A 12,562-nucleotide genomic window follows, 5' to 3' on the forward strand; every position below is an offset into this window, starting at 1 on the left:
ATAGATGATTTAACACATGTTGCCATGATGAAGATCCACACTTCAGTGCATTACTGATTTCCTCGCACAACGTGCTCAAGTCAACATTTACGCCAAAAAAGTGCTTTCAGTAGGATTTCCAAACAGATGCCATTCCATAATGATGGATCAATAAAAGTCACATTTTACTGCTATGTTTGTGTATAATTCATGTCAGTTTTATATTGTAAAAGCAGACAGATCTCTTGATCTCTTTCACTGAAAATCGTATTATATTAGCATAATACTTTAATAAGTAATGCCCATACCATCAGAAGAGGTGGCGATCCTTTTCAAAGGATTTATTCACCTATAAGTTTGACTTTGGGTAACATATTAGATGAAAGTGTAGATGCACATGATATACGAGTGAAACATGCTGTTTTGCCGTTTTTAAACTGTCTTTAATTTGTCAACATGGAAAAACATTTTTTTTTTTTTAGTAATTGGTTAGTTGTTAGTTAGTTTATAGTTAGTTGTTAATTGTAGTTTTCCCTCTCAGGCAAGAGAGGTAAAGACGTTCTCCTACTTAACAATCGTTGGTTTTGTAGGCAAGATATGCCAAGGTATAAAATCATGGAACCAATTTAACTGGAAGGTATACGTTATGCCATTTCATGTTTTCAGAAAAAAAATATGATATCTTTAGAATGTAATCATTCCGTGTAGCGGTGAAATGTTATATATCTATGTCAATGTGACGGCAATTTTCTACCGGGGAAAGAACACAGTCTCTCACATTGTGTTAACAATGTGTTCACATAATGATTATCATTGTAGTCGTCAATGCGAAAACGTTCGAATCTAACAGTGTGAAGATGATTCCACGCTGTGGAGTGGGTTTTCACATAGTGTTCACATGGTGATGTTCTATTTCACACTCTAACTTGATGAATCACAATGTGTTCGCAATGTTAAATTGCTTGAAAAACAATGTGAAGAGATTTTACACTGTGTTTCACATTGTGCTTCACACTGTTAGGCACTGTTCTTTGCCGCAGGGAATTTCTCATTCCTTGTATGAGAAATGATTCTTATTGCATATGGATCCCACAAAATGTATTTGTTCGTTCTTTTTTTTTCAATTCTAATTTTAGTATATTGTCATATAATCATAAGAATAGAATTATACAACACAAAAATTACGAAGTATGAATTATAGGTAAAACTTTCACCTTAATGTAAAGCGTTTATTGTCTCGATATGAAAATAAACAGAAAGGCATGTTTACAGTAGTATTGGACAATAAATCTTACAAAGTAGGATAGATATGATTGTGCCTCCACAAAAGCAAAATTGTTCAGTCGTAGGTCCCAAAATGAAATCAGGTATAGGGAAATATGGAGCATGCATATCTATTCAGACCATTCAGCAGAGGAAAAAAAAATATGATTGAAGAAACAGACAAACTGGTGTTAATACAGTATGTAAGACTCAGAGAAGCCACATGATGGAAAAGTAATACATTACTGAAAAGTAAAGACATTGAAGGGAACAGCAACCGAGATTATGATGATTCAAATGGATATGAGTGGCATAAATGCATATAACTTTGAACGTATGATAGTAAGAAACTGTCGGACACGTATAAACATGACACGCAAAAAGAACATAGCGCAGGAACCGCATTCCAGCAAGGGGCCCGAACTAGGCCGCGTGATTATTATGATGCTCAATGATCTTGTAACTTTTTTTCCACAGCTAATCATAAATATGTTAACATTTTCACACCTCTTAAACTTCAACATTTTCTCAGCTAAAGCATGCACGCCATTTCTCGAACGGTATGCTTGATAAAGACCGCATTTGAAGATCGTGGTATTACAGTTTTACAGTGAGTAGGACCTTGACGTGCATCTCTCAAGTTCAAAAGGATGAAAATGGCTTGCTTGACGCATGGTTGATTGGTTTGTTGGTTGATTGACAATGTTGATCCTTGGTCTCGCATTAATTAATTGGCTGACAAAGAAATGTACTACAGAAACGTGTTCAGCAAACAGCAAAGCATCAACACTATGGCCCGAATTCACGAAGGTGGTACAAATGAAACCATGGTTTAAACCATGGACAAAAACCATGGAGCGCCAAGTGTCGCACGAAATATTTCGTTACGAAATCTGTCATTTCGTCGATGAAATGATTATTTTGTAACGAAATGACAACATTTTGTAACTAAATGAACATTTCGTCCACGAAATGATAATTTCGTTAACGAAACGGTCATTTTGTCGACGAAATGACCAATTTCGCAACGAAATATTCCGTGTGACACTTGGCACTCCATAGTTTTTGTCCATGATTTAAACCATGGTTTTATTTGTACCACCTTCGTGAATTCGGGCCATAGGTCTTGATATAGCATCCGCGTGGAAGAAATTAGTTAACTGCGTCATAGAAAAAGTATTAATAAACAACGTATAGTGTGGTACATACACTTGGTTGACGTGGTTACTTTACAAATCTGTGCTGGAGTTCAGCCAAACTGGTCAATCTTTGTCATCATCTATTCATCCGCAGCTTTGAGAAGAGAAACTGAAATCCCCCATATAAAAACAATAGCTAAATACCAATATACTATCAAATATGGTCTGCTGCCGCTCTATACAAAATCTATTTTGGTAGGGAAACAGGAAACACTTATGCACAATATTGTTGTCACCTTGTTTGGAGATGCCATCTCGGACGCCGCCATGGGGGGCATTTCATGAAGCATTTTGTCCGACAAAGTTGTCAGACAAATTTGCTCTCAGTCAATCAGATGCAAGGATTTCAGTAGCTTGTAACAGTTTGTCTGAAAAATGTCCGACCAAAACGCTTCATGAAATGGCCCCTTTAAGTTGCCTTCTTGGTGAGAGCACGAACCATACAAATGTTGTGGTTTTTGGTGTTGTTGTTGTTGTTGTTTTTTTTTGGGGGGGGGGGCGATGTTCTTTTCTACAACAGTCGAGTCAATCGCGGCGATGCCTCCTCCAGTGAGATAGGCCTTTAAAGATCTCGACGTTATACATGTGTATTGTGTATATTTGCCACCAAGTATGCGCCGTTGCGTGTTATTCTTTCGAGTAATTACGCTAAAAGCCAGTGACCAACCCGTTTCCACCAAGGTCTGTTAAAATCGTATGCCAAAATTGATTGATTTCATCAAAACGCCGCGGGTACAATAGTTATTTGGTGGAGCCTTTTAGTGTACTAGTGTACTAGTACTTGTCACTGTACTGTGTAGGAGTTGTAAAGACATCCAAACCATCATTTTACCTACCTGCCGTATGCAAGCCTTTTTCATTACTGATATTACAGTACTGTCGAGTACATTATGTACTTAACATTGGACCCCGTATCGTGAAACGCTGCAATCGACCTCAGGCTTGCTTACAATCCTAATTAAAAGGCTAATTACATATTTGATAGGTTGTGCTTATTGAAGCTTTTCCTGCTATAAGACCGTATATAGATGCACCAAAATGCACTGTAATGAGTGCAGAGTATAATCATTGTACTTGGGTGGAAACATTTTCTTTCTTTATTCTTTTTTAAAGGGAGGGGTTACAGAAGAGCAGGAGGAGTAACATTGAAATGAAATTGGGGTGTACCATTGTTCATCCATGCATGGAGCTGCAACACATGTAGCTTCATGGTTCACCAGTGGAAGTCATCAAGTGCCGGCCACGCATCTGAATTGTAGATTTGGAGTTGGTGAGCCTGAATCGCAACACTTTATTAAATGAGGGTATAGGAAAGTTGAATACAGTATCTGAAAAAAATCCCTTTAATCATTGACAGCTGATCAGTTAACTCTTGTTGATCTTGTATATCTTATGGATATTTCAAATGTAATACCTTCCATGTTTTCTTTGTTCCTTTCCGATGAAATGCATTGGGTCCATTTCATTATCCAACTGCAATTAATTCACAATGACCGTATATAGCTATTATGGCAGTAAGATGGGCAGCAATTTACAAAACGTGATAATCTATGTCATTACCATGATACTCTGCAAACGCGAAACACCTTTTTATGAAACAACGTTATGAAACAACACCACTATGTCACGTAAACTAGAAGAAGCAACAGCAATAAATGATTGCAAGGAATAGTGTGCCTTTCTTCACACTTACACAAACATCCCAGAATCCCTGATTAGTTGTAGAAAAGACAGCATCATTATTATACCGTCATTATCATAATCATACTGTCATACAATATAGCATTATAATATAATCACATAGGCCTACTTGCACAAATACACTGAAATCCTGAATATATAAAATAAAGTATTGTTGTACACCCACACATCTTTTGCAGCATGTCTATTTTATATACCACCCTTTGACAGATACACAATGCACAATTATATCCGCGACCATGAAAACACCGCAACATGTCAAACCTAGATATATCGCAACAATTTATCAATAATGTCTTTCAATTTAAATCACATATAGGTATAGGTCCATCTAATGTTATTATTGTCATTTTTTAAATTAATTTTTCATTAAACCATCATTATGATCGTCAGTGTCAGCGTTCTGATGGACAACTCTCCCACAACGTGTTTGCCAATTTGACAGAGAGAGAGAGAGAGAGAGGGGGGGGGGGATGGAGTGGATTCGCCACCGGCGTGTAAAGCAGAAAACGCTTCCTGCATGATCATGCATGCATGACTTGTTCAGCAATGACTTTGATTTGCCTCCCGAATAGATAACAAAACGATTCGATAAACAAGGAAGCTGAGACTAAAAAGCGATCATTTTAAATCACGAAGTCACTGACTGTTTCTGTTAACGTTAGCTCCAATGAATTTATAAAGAGCAACTCCAAGACACATCCACGTTGATTTTTATCAAAGCAATCTATAACTCCCCCATATAAAACTAAAAGCAAAATGGCAGAGGTTTTACCAAATTATAGCACTTTGAAGGACCAGTCGTTAAAAAAAACCAGTGATTTTACATTAGCCTCAACCACATAATTCAGATGATGATGATGAGGATTTGGTAATACAGGTAATGTAGAAGTCTCATCAAAAGCTTATATTGACCTATACGCCTAAATGTAACCCCTGCCGAAATACACACACATTGAATCGACTGAATTGCAGACTGAGTATACCATATATAAACTATACTAAACTATCGATCTGCTTTGCTCAACTTATTACGGTTAACTTGAACAAACATAAAAATGTAAATTCGAACGACAGATATGCTGTATACTATATGCTTTATGTGTTTATTTCCATATACATATGATTTCATTTGTTTTTCAAAAGAACAACAAAAATATCAAATATAATAAATGACAAACATAAAACACTGGAAACACATAAATTGATACGAAGAGATAGATAGGCCTAGATAGACTTACATTGTAATGACAGGGAACACCAACGTGTAAATTTATGCTGGTGAATGTTAATGGCGAACGAGGGTAACTCGATGATAAACCAGAGATGGTTCGGTATAGGAAACAGGTTGAAGCATTTTTGTAATCTATACGGTCATCATAATACAGGATGGAAAGGCGACTTGACCTAGTTTTGATTATGAAAGCAACAACCGTGACTTGGATTACTGCCACTATATACAACAGAGATGACCATTAGGTAGTTATAGTAAAATTTAATTTGGTAGCGTATTTCGCCCGTGCCAAGGCCGTAAGAGGGATATCAGCCTGTTCAGCAATAAATACAGCTGCTACTACTAGTAAAGATAACAATCCATTGGTCTTTGGATGAGGGCAAAGGTAAAGCTCTGCTGTTTAAGATGCCTTACGCCATTGTTTACAGCAACACATATACACCTCAAGCGTTTGAATAATTTTTGAATTGATAAAAACGCGGTGTAATCAACATATCGTGCTGTTATAGACATGTAGACCATGCGGATACATGAACGACGATGATACACGGATATTCTTCCATCACACTTTCACTTGCGTCTACATTAGGCGATCAAGTTTCACCTCTGATACTTCAATGTGAAACCGAAAATAATTTAAGCCAGAAGAATATATGAATACGAAGTTGCCGCAACAGCCCAATGAATGGAGGAATGAACCTAGTCTTCGATTACCAGTCGATCACGCCAAAGAATTAAACAAAACACTCAATTGTACTTGAAGATTCACTAGTGAATCACTATGACAAGGGTTTAAGCTAGGGTATAATAATCTGAATCGGGCTCTAATTCTAGACACCTGTGATGACATAGAACCTGTCCTCGTTTTCTTGTATACGCCTTCAACAATAAATATGTGTCTTTGTATGTCTTACTATAGATATCTACGGTGACGTCCAAAACTTAAGCGGTTTACTTGGGTGAAATTTCTTGATTCGTATGTCTCCACTCTTCCAGCACGAGGTGTCCGACTGCAAGGAACATTTCTTCTTGTACCTGTCCGTCTCCACGAAGATTCGTGTCCCTTTATGAGTATGAATGTGATGATTCGAGCTGAGGGTGACGTCACACTGTCCCGAAAGTGACACAAGACAATGCAAGATGGCAATACGAATCTGAACCTTGGCAAGGTCTTCGGGCGATTTGGGGGCTTGCCAGAGATTTTGCCACCACTCACGAAGTTGCCGCCGGAGTCCGAGAAACTCCATCGGAGGTCATTAACTGTTAAACTGTACGATGGCTTAAGATGCCCTCACGAATGACAGGAAGTTTATACGGTCAGAGCCGAATGTGAACATTTCCTTTATCGTGTGTTCATCTTTTCCCGATTTCGGGACAGTGCATGCCTGCATCGAAGCACTGCCTTTTCGTGTAAATACACGGAGAAGAAGATGAATGCAGAAAACAGAACTTCGTGTTGAGCATTTACGATAGTATGTGCGATACAGTAAAATTCTGGACGCGGAGACGTGGTTAACAAAAGAATCTAATAGAATGTGATATAGTGATGATATGACCTCATCTTTGAGACTGGAAAACAAGCTTGTAACATCGAGAGAGAGAGAGAAAAAAAACCGAAACTATATTACTGTTTCCATGGTAGCATCATTGGTTTCACCAAGCTATCGCATGTCTGCGGGAAAGCACTTTATGAAAGGATTGCGGAAGTAAGTTTCTCACAGCGAATAGAGCATAAACTAGCTATTAGCAAGACCGTGCACGTGGTGTTTAGTTATTCTCGAATATTACTTTCTAACACTATAGACGCATTCCATGCTGTGTACTTAGCTGCTTTAATGAGAGTCACATTATCGTGCGCAACGAATTAACTTGAAAGTTGCAGGGAACAGTAGCCCAACGACACTACGGAGATGCAGAGGTCAGAGGGTGTCTTTCGATTTTTTATCGAAGAATAGTTCTTGATTACAAGTCTACCTCAAGAAATACACCGGGCCAGCTAGGAAGTCAATGGAGTTGGTTCCTCGTATGTATTACAAAGGCTGAAGTTACTGCACAGGAAGGAATCATTCAAGTTTCATATCCGATGCCAGCGGAGCGAAGCCAATTACACTGTCGTAGAGCAATGTCACATTTTGCGCTGGGATTTCCTGGTATAAGGCTGTTTCTGCTTCATAATTTTATCATGCATAAAAGTGCGTCTTGAGAGGATCCGCGTTCATGACCATGCTCACCCAACCAGGAAGATTTCGTCTTCAGTTTTGGTTGTTCTACGTTATTGTGTATTTTCCTTTCTTCCGATGAGAAGATGTACATGTGATGCGTATTTGCAACGGTACTGTAGAGGGTCCTCGTTCTCAAACATATGTATTTTAGCGGAAGGGGAAGGCGTATTTACATCAGCGCCTCAAATTACAACATTTCGTACATTCGGTTTGTATCACCAGGATACGCCACTGCGGATGTGGAGTGAACGGGAATATGGCCAGCGTAATATGTATTTGTCTCGTGGTGATAGCGGTCATCGCAATCATTTGCATTGGTCTGTACGCCTACTTCAATAAGTCTAAGGTGCGAAGGTGCATAAGAAGGAGCCGACATCTCACCTACGCTCTGTGGACTAACGATACGTCAACAGATGACGCCATAATAGACTCGACGGAGAGCATGGAAGACAAGCAGTCGCGATCGGTTCAAGTCTCCTTACACAGCAGCGACACAGCTTTGTCTGTCGCCGAGCGCGAACGATCAAGCAACGTCGATTTCGAATGGGACTCCTTCCAAGCGTCGAGCCAGGAACCGGAGCTCGTATCGCCCGTTGCTGCGGCCGAGGCGACATTCGACTTTCGCCGACAAGACTGCGTTGACGTCGTACAATCTAACTCCTCACCAAAGAATGCACCGGGCGGTACTTCCAGTCCAGCTCGAGAGCGACATGACATTCGAGACGCCTGTAATGATCTTTCTAATTCTTCTTCGTCCTTCTCGTCGCTGTCCTCGCTGTCCATATCATCGTTGTCTTCTTGTGACGACTTGGAACCAACTGGTAATGGACATGTGTCTCTACCCAGAGATCGCCCGGACGTGAGCGAGAACTTCACAAAGGATGGTGGGAGTGCCATAACGCGAGATGGTTATGATCCTGTGGGAAACGTTGAACATTCTACCAAGGAGCTTAAAGTGCCATGAACACCCTCCAGCAATTGTTCCCAGAATCCTTAGACTGTCCTTATGCACACATTTACCCAGTCGGGTCAACAGGCTGAATGAAAAAGAAGTACCTGACAGACCACATCCATTAACGCCAATTCCAATCAATGAACAGCTGTTTAGCCAAAGTCTTCCTGCTTTGTGACGTAACAATTGACTTAATGCGGCCGTGTTTTGGTGATTTTACAGTGAGAATTGATACATGGCTGTGGAAACCTGAAACGATGTTATTGTAGAAACTGCGCACATTTTAACTTGCTGATAATTCAATTAAAATACATTGTATGTCAGCTTCCTTACTCTGAAAAAGTTGCTACTCTGTAATTCATCGAAAGAAAGAATTTCCATGTTTTTGCTTAAGGAAGTTTATATTTTCCTTTGTTTGAAAGGTTGTTTTGAATACTGAAAACCTAACTAAACGCAGTAAATTTTCTCTAGGTGTTTATTAATTGTGAACAATTAGATTCCACTTACAGAGGAAAGAAAAAAGTGTGATTTTTTTTCAAAGAGCAATGGATTTGGTCGATGCAATGTGTGTTATTAGAAAGTTGTGACTCAATGTTAAGTGGCATAATTTTTCTCGAGTCCTAGCCGCATTTTACGTCTTTTAAACACAACAATACTGATTATTTAGATGCACGTTAAAATCGCTCAAATTGCTATGCTCTAGTGTGCTACGCATTCTCCCATATCTTCTCTGAAAGTCGTCAAGGATTACACGGGGCAAGAAGAGAAACTTATACAGCACGAACACATTAATGTGCGAATAATTGAGCGATATCGGACATATTACTTATTTTACGTATGCAATCATTTGACTTCTAATGTAGTTTAACTCATATCTTATTGCTGCTGTCAAGAGAGGTGAAAATCATTGTTTATGTACTGGCTGTTGGTAGACAAAGTACTTTACATCTTCGTGGCAGCTTTGCTTCAATAGTACAAACTCTTATAGGGGTGGTATACACTGCAAAAAGTCCGGTGTTAAATAGTGAACACCGAGCTGGTGTTAAATTTTCGGTGCTCATTTATGGTATTAAATGAACACCTCCGGGTGTCATTTCCAAATATAAAACTGTTTTTTGAAGAGTTTCTTAGTAACTGCACTTCTTGTTGATTTTTAATTTAGACAAGACGATCAAGAATTTTACATTAAAATACTGGATTTTTGAAAAAAATGTGAAAACAAATTTACACCACAGTAACACCAGCTGGTGTGGTCTCTTATTGAAGCTGGACGGGTGTTAAACCATTGATATTAACACCAACAAATATCAAATCAACACCATGTGGTGTCATTTTTGAATTAACACCAGTACAGTGTCAAAATAACACCAGATACAGTGTCAAATTAACACCACGAAGTGTCAGGTGAACACTTTTCAACACCATCACAGTGCATTTTCTACACCTGTGGGCGTGGTCCTCTATTGAAGTTTGATCGGTGTTAGATTTAACACCCATGGTGTTAAATCTAACACCGATGTTTTTACAGTGTAGTTTCCGATGGGATGGGACCTTAGGTTCTTAACGTTATAAGATCATCAGTTTTTAAGATAATGAGTAACTTCTGTAAAATATGAAAGAGTATATTACTCTAAGATGAATTCAAAATTTAGTTGATGAAAATTGGTTTTGAAATGGCTGAGATAGAAAAAAAAAGTGATCCTGATGAAAGGTACGTGAGACTCAACTTTTATTAGGATTGTTTTGTTCTACTTTGCTTTGGAATATCAGCCATTTCAAAGAAGATTTTCATCAAATTAAATCTGAATTTCTCATATGCATGCTCTTTAACATTTCATAAAGTGGTTTCTAAGTATCTCGCAAAAAAAAATTAAAAGCTTAATCCTCATCTCAGTCAATACTATATCCCCTTGAGGAGAAAAATGCGCAAAACATTGAGCTCAGGTGCTGCGATATTTAGAACGCCAAGACACCAGGGTTTTCCTTATTAAAAACTGTTTTTGATTTGACAGAATTGCTTGATGTATTACAGGGAATATCAGAACAGTACTACGATTCCAATAGTGTTGGGGTTTCTTTCTTTCTTCTTCTTCTTCTTCTTCTTCTTCTTCTCTTCTCTTCTTCTTGTGAGTAAAGTGTATCCATTGTTCAATCAATGTGTAGACTGTACTTAAATTAATATCATGATGATGTGAGCTAAAAATCTTGTAATAATGGTGTTTCATGGTGTAACAAGATGGCATTTACCACTCAATATGAAGGGGTAGATACTTTGTCACATATCCCAGCTGAAGTTGCACATTCATTTCATACATGTCTTTGGACAAAACATTTGAACATTTATATAGCATACATTCGTTTAGTATGATCTAGAGGGCCTGTTAAGCTTACGTAATAATTGCTGAAGAGACTGGTATCTTTAAAACTGACCTAAAAATCTCTCCGTCTTCATCGAGCTTTGAATTTGATCTCGAAAGGAACTGATTAGATTGATACATTTACGTCTAATTTGTTTTTATCTTTTACCTTTTGTCTAATTTGTATATGTTTAATTAACTATGGTGTAAGGGGGGTAATCGTTTGACATGACCCCTGAGGGCATTTATTCATCAGGCCACAATCTAAATTTGTTTGTATTTTGTTGTGATTCCTTGTTTGTATATAAGGTATTTTATCATGATATAAGCTTCCGAGAACCCGAGGAAAGCACGAAAGTTAAATGTTGGTCACGAGTCCATGCAACATGCTATTCTTGCCATAATGATATATCTATACAGAGAACATTTTCCGTGTATATGTAATGTTTAAATGCGCTTTACGATGAAACTAGTTGTGGATCAAGTGAATTTTAGATGTTTTTGAAGAGTCATGTGAATGCTCGCTGACAAAATGTGAAGTAAATATATGGTCAAGTTGATCTACAAAGCACTATATAGCAAATCTTAAATGTATACACACATGGGCGATTGGGACGTAACTACTCTCACAAGTTGGAAGACATCAACTTGAAGAATATCGTATTCAAAGCCATTAAAGGACAAGTTCACCTTCATAAACATAAGGATTGAGAAAATGCAACAATATTAGTAGAACACATTAGTGAAAGTTTGAGGAAAATTGGACAATCGATGCAAAAGTTATGAATTTTCTAAATTTTTGTGTTGGCACCGCTGTATGAGGAGACTACTACAGCTTGTGAGTCATATGCGTACAACAGTATAAAGAAAATATAAAACTAAAATTCAACATATTTTCACTTTTTTCGCATAATAAAAGAGCAATTGACTTGCCTCTTTCTAAAGGCAGGGGGAATAATATCACCCATAAAATTTATCGGTAACGAGTCAGGGGAATTTGTACTTTTTTTAAAAGATGGAATTTTGTGAAATTCTCTTTATATTTTCCTTATATTGTTGTACGCATGTGACATCTAAGTTTTTCATACACTGCAGTAGTCTTCTCATCCAGCGGGTACTGCACAAAAACTTCAAAAATTCATAACTTTTGAACGGATTGTCTGATTTTCCTCAAACTTTCAATGATGTGTTCTACTAATATTGCTACATTCTCTCAATCCTTATGTTTATGAAGGTGAACTTGTCCTTTAAGCCTTTATGTGCCAGAGACTTTGGACAGTGTGTAAAAGGCTGTGGGGTTTTAAGAGCCAATCGGCATTCAAACCGCACAAAGGATTAAGGTTCATCGTCTCCAAAAATTATGCATGTTTTTCCTCCTGATACCTTCGAAAGTGATATTAAAGATGAGTGAGATGACACTTCTCTGAAACACGTGACCTTCATTGTCCATCCAGACTAGTAATAGGTGCAGTTTTAAGGTGCAAGAATATATAGCAAAGAGAAAGAAAAAAAAATTAAAACTCACATATACTTCTGGAAAGGTTTGCTATACATGGCAGACAGCATAATATTGTTTAACTACTGAATCAAGTCTTCGAAAACGATTGTACAAACACTGTAATTATTCGCAATCCATTGTAATAGTATATACTTTC

This window comes from Diadema antillarum, unplaced genomic scaffold, assembly GCF_040938485.1.
Source record: "Diadema antillarum isolate AM-2024a unplaced genomic scaffold, OU_Dant_1.0 seq00000798_RagTag, whole genome shotgun sequence".
Classification (NCBI taxonomy): Eukaryota; Metazoa; Echinodermata; class Echinoidea; order Diadematoida; family Diadematidae; genus Diadema; species Diadema antillarum.